General features: G+C 42.0%; 1 protein-coding gene across 8 annotated transcripts in view; it reads left to right on the forward strand.

Annotated features, from left to right (window-relative positions):
- Window positions 1-15,714, forward strand: part of syngap1b (synaptic Ras GTPase activating protein 1b) — a 91,481-nt gene that overhangs the window by 31,584 nt on the left and 44,183 nt on the right. The window contains exon 1 of one of the 8 annotated variants that reach the window (XM_025061414.1): window positions 5,013-7,673. The exons of the other annotated variants lie outside the window; for them this stretch is intronic. The gene's annotated coding sequence lies outside the window, so the exon portion shown is untranslated. Of the gene's footprint in view, window positions 1-5,012; window positions 7,674-15,714 lie in introns of those variants that run through there. 8 annotated transcript variants of the gene reach the window in all.

Consider the following 15,714-nt stretch of genomic DNA (forward strand, 5'->3'; position numbering starts at 1 on the left):
CTTGAAAATTAGATTGGGGTCCAAGACTCATCCATGAGCCATGCCTAGCAATACTTAGCAAACCTGTCACGTAAAGATTAGTGACAGCTTTGGTTTCCCAAACTGAATGCTAGCTTTTTTTGTATAGGCTTTGTACCTAAATTCAGTTGTTTTGTGTGGTTTCCAGGGTGCTGTAACGTTGCCCACCAGCAGGGGCTTGCTCCAAAACGTCCTTATCACACACTCATGTGGTAAATTATTCTCACTGGTCATTCTGGTGCCATTATCCTTTTGTATTAAAAACGTATTAAAGCATTCCATAATATCATCTGGAGTCAAAAGCACTGTTTCCTAGCTGACTGTGTCCACGATGTATGTCCCAGGAGGCCAACTCTGAATCACTTCTTTGAGAAGATCATTTACTTTCACTTAAGAAGATTATGTCCCGCAAGGATCCTTTTGGCATTGTTGGATTCACCTCATCAAATCCTTCCGCATCCTTTTGCACAGTCGCAGCGGCAGCAACAGTTCATGAAGCAGTAAGGATTAACAAATGATTTTGCAAATGACAGGATAGAAGGAGGGGGAAAACTGTGCAGCGAACATGTGAAGTGTCTGTGTGGGAGGGTGGGTTAGTGGCAGTGTCGTATAGGTTAAAATTGGTGGGTTTTTTTGGAAGTGAAATTGGGAATGAAAACAACAGAAACATGAAGGTTTTGATTTCAAAAGTCATGGTGATGATTGGTGAAAAACCTTCAACTGCCTCGCAAACACTGGCAAATGAAATGCAGCTTCTCAAGGATGATGCAGAAGATTATTTCAATGTCATTGGAGTAAGTTGATTAGCTCTGTGTGTGCAGCTCCCCCTGAGGACAGATGACAGGGCCACCTCTGGTGACAACTTGAACTGTATGCTAAGTCCTGTTTTGGAAGCTAATATGACCAGCATTTTGTCAATTTCTCAGGTTTAGGTTTAGAAACATTCCCATTCAAGCTCCTGTCAATTCACTCTGCTGTTGTGTGCTCACTATAACCCTTAGAATGAAGCCAGTGTTTACACACCTGACCTTACTACTCCAGGGTCAGGACTTCTATTAAAACAGTCCTGAACCCAGCGTTTGAGACCATAATGTACTTTCTGAATTTGACTGGTTTTCCCATAACCTTTTTTCAGACCTCTTCCTTCTGCGACCCTTGGCATATCTTTAACTCTTTGTTTGTTAACTAATATTTTCAGTGTACTTATTGTGAGCAGTTTTACGAGCGTTACCGAGACATTTATTTGAGTGGAAGCCCACCTTTCTCTTCAGTTAATGGATCACAACCACTTGCAAAGGGCACTGGACACTGATGAGAGGATACTGGCCTCCTTTGGACAACTCATTTTCTCCTGCTTTGGCGTAACGCCCAGCCAGGTGGCAGTGAGCATGTTTACTCCTGTTCCCCTTGTTCAACCATCCATCATCCAATCACTTAAACACATGACCTTTTCAGAGCCCGGACTTTTTTTCGTCCTCTCTGTCCAATTTCTCGCCCCGTGGCTCTCTGGGTGCCTGGATGACACGGTGTGTTTCCTGTTACTACTGTCTAATCTGATGGATCAGTCCAGAGCTGTCATCACCGAACCAGCCGCTCACTCAGTGTCCATCTGAAAACATGGGCCGTGACACTGTGTTGTGTCTGCTTGGCAGCCATCAACTGGAATTACAGTTGATGACACCTGGTCAGGCTTGGTGTGACAGGCAGAGAGGTCTGGCAGACAAAGACAGTGTTTGACCACATGCATCACCAGTCATGTGACCGGTGCTAAAATCTCTGTTTGAAACACATTTCAGAGACGACATGTCAGGTCGACGTACTGTGTATGCACACATCTTTCAGAGTATCGTTAGGTGCTTGGTTCACGTTCCTTCAATTTTATAAAGTGGAGTTACAACAATGGCAACCTTAGGCCTGGAACCTTCTCTCCAAACCTTCTCTAGAACTGGACTACACTAACACCATCCAGTCTCTTTTACCGGACCCGTTACTGCAGACTGCTTTAAAAAAATCTTTTCCCGTAATAGTGTTTGTTTATGATCACTGCTACAGCACAGACTCTGGAGCAAAGACAAAATATCACAATATTTCTGCTTTTTGTTTCAGAAAGAGATTACACATGAATTCCTGCCTTAAGTGATCTCTATTGACTCTCAAGTGTGAAATATTCACAGAAGAGCCGGAAGCTCTCTGCAGTTTAGATTCTTCGAGGGAATTGACTCCATCTGTGCTGGAGAATTACATTAACAGGATGCTTAACCTTTGCACCTTGTCATAATGTAATGACATCATTGAATTAATTCAGGGCTTCAGAACAGGGTCAAGTTCGGGAGAAGAGCCTCCTGGAGTTTCAGTTAACTGACTAACTGAATAACAGAAAGTCTAGTCTCAACGGCTTTTAATGTCTGTAAATTTCCATTTAAATGTACTCTCCTGTCATTTTAATTAAAGCCAGTGTGAGGCCTTTTGCATAAGAGCACGCCGGCATAATTTAATAGTATGATACAGAACCTGCAGTGAAAATACACAGTTGCATATATGTGTTCATGGACTGTATACGTGGATGAAGTCTGATTTCATCTCCTAGTCTGTTGGACTGGGTGTGACAGTGACATTATAATCCATTTAGTTAATCAGAAAACAAGGACACTTTTAAAATGTCACATTCATTTACTCAGCTTAATGTTTTTTTATTCCATTCAGACACAGTGAATATTTGTCAGCACTCTTACTCTTCAATTTTGATGATCATAATCAGTTTTTCCTCTATGTTGTGAATTGTAATGTGCTGTAGTTTCCTACAGTACATTACAATTACTATACGATGTGGAAGTTACTATAGTAACTGTGGTATACACCACTGTATACAACTTAAAAGCTTCAATTTTCTTTTCTGAGAGCCAGAGATTTGAAGGATTCTTCAGGAATGGCCTTTCTACTTCCTTGCTCAGATATTTGGACTTTTTGATGTTGTCCAGCTAAGCAAAGCAGCTTTAATGGCTGTTCAACTCACGAACCACTGTCAGTGGCTAGTTACAAAGTTGAAAGACTTCAAGAGGCTTGTTGAAGAACTGCTTGTTGAAGAACTGAGTGATGATTGAAAGTGAGCTTCTCATGGATGACATACATTATATCTGGTGTCTTCGTTTGATAACCTATGCATCCCATAGGTGCAAAACTGAAAGATTTTGCAGCCCTCTAGGTGGTTTCCCACCTGGTCCATGTTTGGGCCGCAGCTCTATGGTAAAGAATCGCTACTTTAGAACACCCAAGTACAACAACTTTTACAATAACGTTGTTTTTGTACAAACTGACTGTCTACATCACGTGTCAAACTCAAGGCCCGGAGCCCAAATGTGGCCCACTAAGGTACTTTTGTGGCCCGCGGGAGTCCATGCAGCAGAGTTTCTTAACTTAATTTTTTTTTTTTTTTACACAGCAATGAAACATAATTTGTAAATTGAATAAAAAATAATGAATTGACAGTCATACAGATATAGCCCACCCTTCAGGGGGAACTGTAGTGTTGATGTGCCCCCCCCCCCGGTAAAAATGAGTTTGACACCCCTGGTCTACAGTGTAGATGTAGAAGGAGAAAGAAGAAGCAGTAAATCACCAGAACAGAAGACAGAGGTAATAGGGGAGAAAAGGCAAAGATTACTACTATAGTACATCAGGCTTAGCTTCACATCCTTAATGGTAACCATGGAAATAATTATAGAGCAGACGGACTGTGCCTGGAGAGAGAGGAAGAGAGAGAGAGTGACAAACGGAGTAAGTGGAGAAGAGAGAGAAGAAAAGGTGGAGGCTGCTGTGGTGTATCTTCTAAAGTACTGTGAGCACAGAAGAGAGTTCAGGTTAATCCAACTGACTCTGGGTTACAGTTCCACAGCTGAGATCACTTCTCTTCATCCTCATGTAATATATAAATACACTTGATGAGATGGAAAAGGCCAAGAATGGAGAAATCCAGAGCTCGTGGGCAACATTCCACTTTTCTATCTCAGCAGAGATAAAGGACTGGCAATGCACTCAGAGCAGAAGCAGAAGAAGTGTGGCAGAAAAAAAAAAACAATAGTTTTTTTTTTAAAGTAGCTTCAAAACCCTCCACAGTTGTCATGGAGACAAATCTTAGATACACCGTACTCCTTAGATGGGCTGACTGCTTGTCATTTCTGAATCAACCCTCTCTAAGACTGGAATTAAAAGGGCCTGCTGTCACTTGCATCACTTACTGTAGAGAGGTTTCAGGTGCAAAGACAAAAGTTTGGCAGATTTGTTGTGATCGGTGGACTGGTATGTCCAAAAGAATTGATCTGGATAAGTGTGACCCCTCAAAAAAAAACAAAAAAAACCCACCAATAATAAGACCAGACCTTGGTTCAATTCACAGTAGTCAGAGTTCATGTCTTTGTCTGACAAGTAGAAGGCAGAGACTTCTGTATAAGTTCAGAGACACTCATAAGGGACACTCGTCAGTCAGATAAAGGTGCTGCGAATAGACCTTTCCTTTCAGTTAATCCCACGTTCAGTCTCAATTCAACATCTTTTGTTGAACTGTGACACATCAAGAAGACATCAGACATCAGGACACAAACTGATGACATCACTACTTAGACTCCACTCAAATCAATTAGATGACAGAATAAAAAAAATCTATATTTAGTTACAGATGCATGAACATGTAACTGTAAATCAGGGATCCCCAACACTCGGTCTGGGGGCCGGTGCCGGTCCGTTGGTCATCTGGTTTTGGGCCGCAGTGGGACACAGTGAAAAATGTACTTCTTTTATTTAAATTGAATTCATTCTAAAAGAATCCAGTCGTATCCATTTACTTTTGTTCATTCAAAGATAATCTGTCAATGTTTTCAAAATTGTGCAGTATTACCAGTGCACAGTAATGGCTGGTACCAGCCGACCAGTAAGTGGTACAAAAAACAGTTGGGGGCTGCTGCAGTAAATTAACAAGGGGGGGGCGGGGGAGGGGTATCCTGGTTTAATGCTTAATGTTTTAGGACTAACAGTCTCCACAATGGACCACAGCCTGGTCCTAAGGAGGTTAAACCTAAAAACCCCAAATGCTGGCGGAAAACAATAGTGGCACCAGAATTATTTTCAATTAAGCTCTTTCAAATCTGAGAGAAACCTTTCTAACAAGCCATGAAAAGAGTTTGTCAAAGCACAGAGAATGAACAAAAACACAACAAAGGGTTTGATGTGACAATGATTTCCAATGATGCACTGGGCTGCTGCTGTGATTGACGTCCAATAACCACCTGCACGGTGCCATTGTTGCTTCACGCGTTTGAATCAAAGCAGTTTGTACATTTTTGTTGACCTTTGAAGTTTTAAAAAGGGCGAAACAGTGGCTCAGTGTCACTATTTTATACAGGTTATGTTTGAGGGTTGACTTATGTTGGCTGGACACTTGGGTTGCATTGATATCTGTCTATCTAGTGGTTGGTTCGTTTGAAAGCTGGTCTGTTTGGACAGACACTAAATAAGAATACAATTACTGTTAAAAACAGAAATGTATTTATGGCCACAAATCTTAGGCGTAAAGATCTTTAATTGAATATAATACGGTTTCCTGTGCAACCATTTGTGTTTGTGAGTCAGCAGGCGGTGCATTATAAATACATTTTTAAAAAGTCTAAGGCATTGGACGAATGAAAAAAGAAGAGCAGAGTAAAAAGTGATGAAGCTTCCATGCTGTATTTAAAATTACTCTTGGTCTCAGCGGGGATTCAGGCAGCAGCATCTCTCTCTCTCTCTCTCTCTCTCTCGCTCTCTCTCTCACTCACTCTCTCTCACTCTCTCTCACTCTCTGAGAGGAAGGGTGGTTAAGGGATGGAAGCGCAGAGCGTCCGTGCACTCCCACAGTAACGGCACTGCTGTCCACCTGTGCTGGACAGTCGTCCTCCAGCATCATCTACATCGACCGGACCATTGTAGAGCAGCCGATTTTATTTTTATTTTTATTTTATTTTTTGAGAAGATGAGGGAGTAAAGTTTTCAGCATCGCCGCTTCCTCCGACAGCCTTATGTCCTGAGCTGGTTCTCCGCTGTTGGCACACGTTTGGGTTTTTTTGGCATCGTCGTGACTGTTTAAGTGTGGGATTGTAAGGTTGCCTCTGTGTATATTATTGCCTTGTTTCTTTCCCCATTACCATCGGAGAGTTCAGGATGGAGAGAGGCGCAGGAGAGAGCAGCGTACACCCGAGCTTATTCGTTTGCGCCCGCAGACCTGTCTTTGCGCACGGCATGGCTCCTTTACGCACACACACACGGGCTTGTAAGCACGCACATGGATCCACACAGACATGCTCACGCTAGATGTTGATTATATTTGCAGTATTTGTAGCGCCTTGTGACTTTGACGCTTCATCCAGGCTGGGGAAAATCCATGTTTGACGCGAAAACGCAATAAAAAAAAAAGAAAAAGAAAAAAGGTGGCGGACATATTTCCATCTAAAAGATGAGAGAAATTGGCCCCAGCGGATCCTCCGTCGGTCACCGGGATTGTGATTGTGAGTGCGGGGTCGGGGCGGAGGCCACCGGAGAGAGAGCGCAGGGAGAGGCCGGGGAGGAGGAGCTCTCAGTCGGGCTGCCCACCACGGAACAACCGCTGCTGCCGGTGCTGCACACACAGGCTATTGCTGCAACCGCCGGGGGCAGGAGAGGGGGAGGATGAACACTGAAGCCCCCAGTATTAGTTTTCAAAAATCATTGAGGAGTGTTTCCGTGGTTTGCCTCCCTTGCAGTTTCAACTCTTACCACTGAGGTTTGGAGATGCGAGAGAACAAACAGTGGCCTGCTTACTAACTATAATCCTCTGGCACTTTTGGGTCACCTTAAAGGTAAAATTAGGCACTTTGGAGTTGCCCATGCAGGGAGGACACACAATCAACAAATAGGCACCTGCACCTGGTACAGCTTTGTCCTTTTTTCCCCAAAAGGCTAAATAAAGTGTTAGTTGTTAAAAACATTTCATGTGAATGAACCTATAATCTGAGTGCATCTGTGGTGCTCTGTTGTGAGTTTGTACTTATTTAATGTTTTTATAGGATACAATACCTGCCCACAATATAGAGTATACATTTACAGCCTATCCTGGTGTTTGTACAGTAGTATCATAGTAGACCTGGACAGTGATAGTACCTTTTGTCTTAAGAGCTCTTTTTCCAGGTGAATTATCATTTATTCATATGCTATTTGTCTATGAAATATTCAGCCATCTGCCGCCTGGATGTCTTCAACTCTGTGGTAGACTCACTCCCCGTGGGTTTGCTCTAGTTTGTGTCTGGTTTAAGTGTTAGCTTTTAGAGTAAAACTTCCGTGTGTGGAACTCAAAGTTGCCCTTTTGAACATGCACCTGGGATTGGGCTCCGGTTTTTGAGACGGTCGGACAACCACATGTGTGTCACAGACTCTGACGTCACGTTGCGTTCCGTTGGATTATTGTGCGTAACGGCGGAAGTTTGGAGCTGACACACTTAGAAACTCATTGGAATACTCCTGGAAGTCAGTGAAGGCACCTCAAGGCCTGCAGCTGGATTCAGCTGTTTTTGTTCTCGCACAAAGACGAAACCCAGAGAAACTTTGTCTATAGAAGTCTGGATACAAAGCACACGGAGACCCACTTTCTCTAGGTAGGACATTCTCCTTATGTGACTTCTTTTTCTCTTCCCTTCAAATTTATCATATCACCAAATGCAGATCCATACTTGTTTTGCTGTGGTGTTTAACCGTGACTCTGCATTTGTCACTGGGTATTATTTCACTGGCTCAGTTAATCAATTTTAGGAACTGCTGAATATAATTTGTGTGTCTTTCAGTTAATCAATTTTAGGAACTGCTGATTATAATTTGTGTGTCTTTTAGTTTACTGAGAGGAGAGGGCAGTGAAGGAGGCACTGGAGAAATGTAAATAATGGTCTAGAATGGTCCAGAATGCGTGTGCTGGTGTCACAGGAAAGGCTAGCAGGACGTTGAGGACCGCTACGGTGTTTGGGTTGTTGCACTTGTTCTTAGAGTCAGTTGGGAAAGGAGGTGAAAAAGATGACAATGCTGAGATTTTTAAAAATGAGTTTGAGTAACGTTCATACACAGTTCTCTTCCCTCACACCCCATTTGCCCTTTGACAGAATCCCACAAAAACACACCTACAGTTTCTCTTCCCTCACACCCCATTTGCCCTCTCTGTTCATTATCCTAATTACTTAAGACTGAATCCCACAAAATCACACCTACACAAATGGCCGATTTCATCCTGGCTGTAAATGTAGCATGAATCGCGGTATTGTTTTGCAGTCATTTCTTCTGTATTTTGTTGGTTTGTCACAGATAACAGACCACCACTTTGCAGATTCTAACGGCGCAGTGTTATTTAGTGTTATTCTCAAGCGACAACAAAGTTGTCATGATCACACATTGCCATTGTAAACTTCTGCAAACCGCAAATGTGTGAACCTGTATTTATAAGCCAAAATTGGACAAACTGTGTGTTTATTTATCACCCTTACCTCTGCCTTACTTTGTCTGAATTACTCTCTGGCAGCCATTAGTGTCACAAATCCCACCTTGACTTACAGAATATGATGACAATGCTTGAGCTAGGGCGTCAAGAAACATGCTAAAGCTAAAAAATCTGAGCTTTAGCACATTTCCTGTTGTGCACTTTAGGGGCAGCCCATGGCTGAAGTGATGTAACCATAATTAGAGGGCCCAGGTTCAAATCCCACCATGGCCAGCTGTGGTGTGTTGAGCAAGCACCAATTCCCTTGCTCCCTGGACGCCTCAGAGAAGGATCGCTGCTCCCCAGTAATGGGCAGCACTGGACACATTTAGTTCGGTGTATGTGTCCATATATGTACAATGAGAACAAGTGGGATTCTCCTTCTTTATATTTATATTCCACATCGCTGTTGCTCACTGACCACTCTTTCTTTTGTATGTGTGTAAACACTGCAATATTTTTTGTGATTTTTTTTTTAATTTGAATTGGAGAACTGCTTGAGTGGACACGCTACAAGAACCACAGTTCTGTAAAATTGAGGCTGTTCCAGCGCAAGATGATCGCGCTGCTCTCTAAATTTGGGATGGCTCTTCGGCCTTGACTCTACCAGAAGAGATTCAGTTCACAGAACCAGAAATTCAATTATTTTCCAATTGATAGTTGTTTGTCGACCGTTAGCGCCTCTGTGCCTGCACAGAAGGCACTTTGTTCGGTGTAAACAATGACTTATTTTGAAACTGAGCGTAAACCTGATCATAGGCACTAAAATGTTGCACCACCCAAAGTGCGCTAATGTTGTGCTAAAACAAGCTGTGCATTGCTTGTGGTGATAGCTTACGTGTTTTAGAACTCTTAGCAGATAACTACTACGTTCTATACTTGCTTTTCACAGTGTTTTCAGCTGACTATTAATACCTCTGTGCCTTTAAAGATCAAGCTAAATAGCTAATCCACATTGTTTACCAGTGAAGAAGACACAACTTTCATAAACAATAAATAGATTCAAATGCCAGGAAGTTTTCTTTTGTGTCCAAGGACATTTAACATCTTCAACAACAGACGTATTAGATATAATACATAATGGATTTGTTTGACTACCTTAAGTTCTATAAAAAAAACAGTACATTATGGGGTTGAACCCTACAGGGCTCATGTCCTCGAAACACAGTCAAATCAATTATAAAACACTGTGTTGCATCATTAGAACACACCAGGGAGACACTGCAACATCTGCTCTTGCACTGTGGTCTGCTGTTTAGGGAATGCCTCATAAAACAGATACCATTACCTTCTATTTCATCCCCATTTGGCAAAATAACTGACATCCCCCCCATTTCTATTTTCCATTTTAACCCCCCCACACCCCTCTGTATCCCTCTCCCTCTAGAGAGAGAGCACATTCTCAGTACAAAAATAAATGCAAAAATAAATATAAATACATTCGATTTTCTGTCATCCACAAATAAATGAAAATAATATTAAGGAATATTAAGACACGTATTTGAGAAAACAAATCTATATATATATATTTAAGTGCACCATAACCCATGGCTCATCTACTTCCCCCTAACTTGTTTTTTTGTTTTTTTTTTTAAGTTACTTGCAGATACAGGTTTTGCCGACCAGATTTTCTTCCATTGACAGCAAATACAAAAAGTATGGTGTTCAGTGCAAAAATGTATCCCTATAAAAAGTGATGATAGCACATTCCGTACAACTTTCCAAATGAAGTTTTTGGTGACTGGAATGAAATACTAAATGGAAATGGGTTCCTGAGCACCCAACTGTCTGACAAGAAAAAAAAAAAGAAGCCTATTCAAAAGACGAAAGGTTATATTCAGTTCGTGGAGGACAAATAAAACTTTTTCCTGTTATCTTCAAAGGAGTGCAACTGGGAGACCAGACGGCGACCAAAAACTATATTGTGCGAAAAACAGTATTTATGTTGATCTTTTAATGCCAAATGATCCCCTTGATAATTCTTGGAGTTAAACAAGTGTTTCCCCAAACGTTAAAGCTTAACAATAAGGCTTCATAAATCCTAACCTCATTATGTTCCACTTTAAGCATTTCTAAGTTTAGATAAAAGAGAACAGAGTTTTATTTTTTAGCGTTCTGTCCTTATGCCCTTGTGCAGTGGAAGAAGCCACCAACACACGAAATAAATGATGTGCAGGAACAGGAGTTGGTCTTAAAAATAAGATCAGACTGGACTATTATCTCCCTTCTGTTAAAATCAAACATCTCCTAATTTAAAGACAGAAGCCTCGTCCAAATTTAGACTTTGTTTTAATTCTCTTTGCATTTGTGCCTCAGTAGATATGTTTGCAGAGAAAAAACAAAGACACTCGCTCTGCTTTTTCTTTCGCTTTATTTTCTACCGACGAAAAGTCAATTGGCAGAGTGTTGATTGACAGCTGGGATAGATGCTCTGCTGTTGTAAAGTGTACCTTAGAAGTCACTTCGCTGAAGGTGAAGGCTAACGGCAGAGAAATGTTACCATCAATATTAACCGAGACTCTGACATTATCAAGTCATTTCTCCTAACCTGGCAGCTGAAATGCTTTTTCTTACTCAAACTAAATGTCAATATATTCAATCTACCAACGACAGTCGTAAATAAGAGTTAGATATCAATATGTCAAGCTGCATTATCAGAAACACTCTAAATAAACAGCAGAGAAGGGAGAAAATTAGTTGTTCGTCTTTGGCTTGCGGGTTTTGAAATTGAAAAGAAATGCAACATTTTCCCTGGCAAATGTTTTGGAATCAGAAAACCTCGTCCAGAATGTGGTTATCCGGCAGCTTGGTTGGTAAATGTTCAAGTTGAATCGAGGAAAATGTGTCATCAGACGTTGGGATGTGTCACGGTTGGACAGTTGGCTGTTGTTTCAGTCGTTTTTGTTCACAGTCACAGCACCACATGAGTCAAAGGCCATTCTGTGAACGTGTGCATTTCATGTTGAGTTCTTCTGTTGTGTAACCTGAACAGTAGAGATGCTTTGACTTTGATTTAGTTACAATGAGTATTTAGCATCATGTTCACCAGGCGGTCATGCTGCAGGTGTTGGCAGTCAACATAAAAGTCATCAAATTTCAGTTCCTGACAAACATTGATTAAAAAGGGGTTTGTGTCAAAAATCACAAAGTCATAAACATAAAAACACAATAAATACAAAAACACAAGCGTTTGTGTAGTCAACAACTACACTGCTAACACGACAAATGAGCATTGATCCAGTGTTTTGTGCTTCAGCACAGACGTTTCTGTGGCTGGTTTATAAGGGACAGCCAATGTCTGGTTTTAATAGCACCACCCAGGTAGAGACTAGACAGGTCATTCCTTCACCTTACCTCTGTTCATGATTCTGCATTCATTACCACCACAGTTCCCCAGAGTATTTGCCCCGAGGATATGCCCTCTTCCTGGGGACTCCACTCGGAGACAAAGTACTATGGTTCCCCCTTTTTTTTGTTTGTTCACCAAACGCCGTCGTCCTACTCAGCAACTTGCGGTTGTACAGAGGTGACCCAGCAGTTCTCTGGGGAGACCTCAGGAACAGCTGCACTCACGAGCCAGGTGCTGGAGAGCATCTGTACACCTGGCCTGCACCAACAGCTCTGCAATGGTGTCCGGGTTCAAAACCACTGCTGGGAATGTAGAGAGTGAAAGCTTAAAGGTAAAGCAAAAGTGTAAGAGAAAAGGGAAAAGCAAATGTCCTAACAGCTACAAAATTGGACAAAGTACATGTAGAAAGATAAAAATGAAATAACAAAGCAAAAATATCTTTAGTTTTGCCCGAAAGGTGGTAGAAGGTAATTAGTAAATATTGCTGCTTTGGACTTAGGAGATCATCTTTTTTAATCATATTGCTGCTTTGGACTTAGGAGATCAGCTTTTTTAATCTGGTTTGTATATTCCTCCCATGTATTGTCTGGGATCTCTGAAATCCACATCTTACTCCACTTGGCTCCTTGATACGTCCAAACTGACCATTAGTGTGAGTGTGAACTCTTGCTTTGAGACCTGTTTTCCAAACCAAATGTTGTTGAGCTATGGCTTTTGGAATCCAAATATTTATTTAAAAAGTCCAGTCCTATAAATGGTAAGCATGTCATTTTTGCGCTATGCCTAGTTTAGGTGTTTTTACTTTGCACATAAGATGTCTAGAAGGTTCTCCAGAGAAATGAAGCCGTGATGCAGCTGAAGAATCAGTGTATTTTCCTGTTAATGTTTCTCCTCATCTACACGTGTAGTTTGAAAGACGTGTCTGCAGATCAGCATCAGTAAAAGACTCCGGCTTCTTCACATCTGTAGTGCAGCTGCAGCAGGTAACGGTAGCCCCCCCCACCCCACCCTTGCTTTACCACAGCGGCGTTATGTAATACATGCAGCAGATACACATGCAGCGGCACAACGTACGGACCATCCTGCATTTGTTAGACACAGTTCACGGATCAGAAAGCGAACAGGGAGAAAGGCAGCGTTCCATCATCACAAAGACAAACACACAGAAAAGCCCTGAGCGTTTCAACGCTATTAAGACACCCACTCCCTCTCTAGCCTCTGTCCCTGCCTCCTCTGCTTCCTCCCTCCATCCCTCCTCCTATTCTCCTCACTACAACTCCCTCTCTATAGTTTCCACCCTCCCTCCCCCCAGATGCATCTCCTCCATCTCGCTCTTTCTTTTTCTTTCTTTCTTCTATCCATTTTTCTTTCTGTCCTGAATTCACTCTGTACACTCCTTCTCCTGCTCCTGCTCTGTCCCTCCTACGCCTACACTCCCCCTCCCACACGCACATACACTATGTTCCATTTTTTTATCCAACCTCTTACTCATGTGCGTCTACATCCCTCCCTCCCACTCTTTTAACTCCCTCTCTCTCTCTCTCTCTCTCTGTGTCTCTCTCTCACTGAGGGTCTAAGCTGGAAGCGATTGCCACCCACACATCCTCTCTTCAGCCTGGCATCAGATTTACATTCACAATCACCCAGCGCTGTGTTTCACATGTTCACACATGGCTTCTCACACTAACATGTGAACATGTTAGTGCACGTGAGCCCACGTTGCCGTACTGTACCAACACGCTCGTAGTAAACGTGTGATGCAACGTCCCATTGTCTTGTGCACAAATGCCTCGTCAACAGAGGGAAATTAGGCAAAAAATAAAACTTTAACAGAGGTGAAGTCATATTCTGTTGTCGGTCATATAACTGTGTGTATGAAAGGAGCATCCTGCATGGGATTGGTATTTGCTAACAAGGATTTGTCTTAGGCCACGACTATTCTGAGACTGTATGATATCCACTATATGTTCAGGGTCAATTTGGTCTGTGATTTGTTGAGGAGAGCTGTTGCTCACCCAGTTTGAATCCATCCATCCATCCATCCATCCATCCATCCATCCATCCATCCAACTACTTACCGTCCTAATTAATCAAATTGATTGAAGTCCCTTTGATTGTGTATATGGTTCATCTGGGACTCAAACCTAGGACATTCTGTGTGTAAGGCAGGTGTGATAACAGCTAGACTGTAGAACCTCTAAAACTTCAGTGCTCAAAGGTTGCCCAAATAGAGGAGCCAAGTATTTAGTTCCTCTGGGGTTTGAACCCAGGACCTTCTGCATGTATGATAACTGCTGCACTATTGTAAGAGTTAGTTTTCAATGAATGTTTCCAATGTTGCTATGAATTATTCTAATTTTATATGAAGTCCTAAACACAGAGAATGATTTTCTCACAGTGATGATACAAGTGAGCATCGTTGTGTATGAGTGCATGGATGATTTACTTTAGCTGCTAAATAAATGAGACATGCACATCTGTTCTCCGGCGTGACAACCGCCGTTGACACGACAACATCTCGGCCCTGCTGCATTTTTAAATTTTGCTTTTCCACCATTTACATGGAGCCCCAACAATGGTTACATAATTGGATTTTTAAACGAGGCAGAGCCAGTGAGTCACGGCAGGTCTCCAGATGTCTTCGCACTTTTACGTTTGAATGCGGCTCCTAATCAAAGTCATTAGCACACGGTGTCAGTCATCGGCCTTGATCCCTGGGCTAATGAAGCTTTGAAGTAATTCGCCAGGATGTGGAAGCTGTCTTCACACGTTCCTCTGTCCTCCGTGTTCATGCGTGTGAGCGTGCACCGTTGTGGCTCCATACAATACCCCAGTCTTCGTAATGGCCTTCTTTATTCTCAGCTTCTCTTGTATCGATGGTGTTTTATATCTGGAGCTTAAATGTAAGTCAGGAAAAAAAAGAAACACGCTGCCATGGCAACGGAATACAGAGCCTGTGTTTGGGGAAAGGAGAGAGTGAGAAATGGATTTAAATGGACCTTTACACACTTTCCTTTCTGTTTGTTTTAACCGATTCTTCAGGAATTGAACAAAAGTAAAAGCCTAACAGCTGAGAATATTGCAGACATGACTTAAAGTGAGACTGCGTTTTCTTAAAAGACAAAAATGATGATGTCTGCGTGACTTTTTTTTGTGTATTTTCTTTATCATCTGCTGAGATATGATCGCAGATATGACCCTGTACAACCTCACATCCTTCCTCAAAGTCTGGGAATCAGATCAGATTTTATACACTGACTCCGAGTCTCTCTCTGCACAGGCTGCCGCCCACATTTCTCCACTCACTGCATAATAAGTAGAAAATGGGGCAGGCTCACTGTGTTATGTTTCCAGGACTGAGTGACTTCTGGTCCTCGTTCATGTTGAAGAGGAGCGATTTTTCAAAAAAAAATCCAAGAAATTTTGCTCTCAGCGCCCACTCTGAACAAATCACCGATAATGCAGCGTGTGGAGTTTTAACAGGTGCTTTTCAAGAATAAACGCAGTGACTCCACATCCCAGCTGTAGATTGTGGATTTAGGTGTAATCTAAATGATTTGTCATGGTCAAAATCACTAGTCCAGCAGAGTGAGCCATTAGACATAATTGCATTTTTTGTGTAACAGCTTCGTAGGCTGCTTATGTACAAATGTAGTCCTTAGAAACGGTCCCTTATTCCAAGTTTCTAATCTATGATGGATTTTCCACGTTCTCTAAAAATTGACTCTTACGTAGACTTCAAACATCATAGCTTTTCCTGTACCATTAAAGGTTGGCAACTGGTCCAAAACCATACCAGTAGAAATGCACGGATTTTTTGGTAATT

This window comes from Cynoglossus semilaevis, chromosome 13 (genome assembly GCF_000523025.1).
Source record: "Cynoglossus semilaevis isolate Cse_v1.0 chromosome 13, Cse_v1.0, whole genome shotgun sequence".
NCBI lineage: Eukaryota > Metazoa > Chordata > Actinopteri > Pleuronectiformes > Cynoglossidae > Cynoglossus > Cynoglossus semilaevis.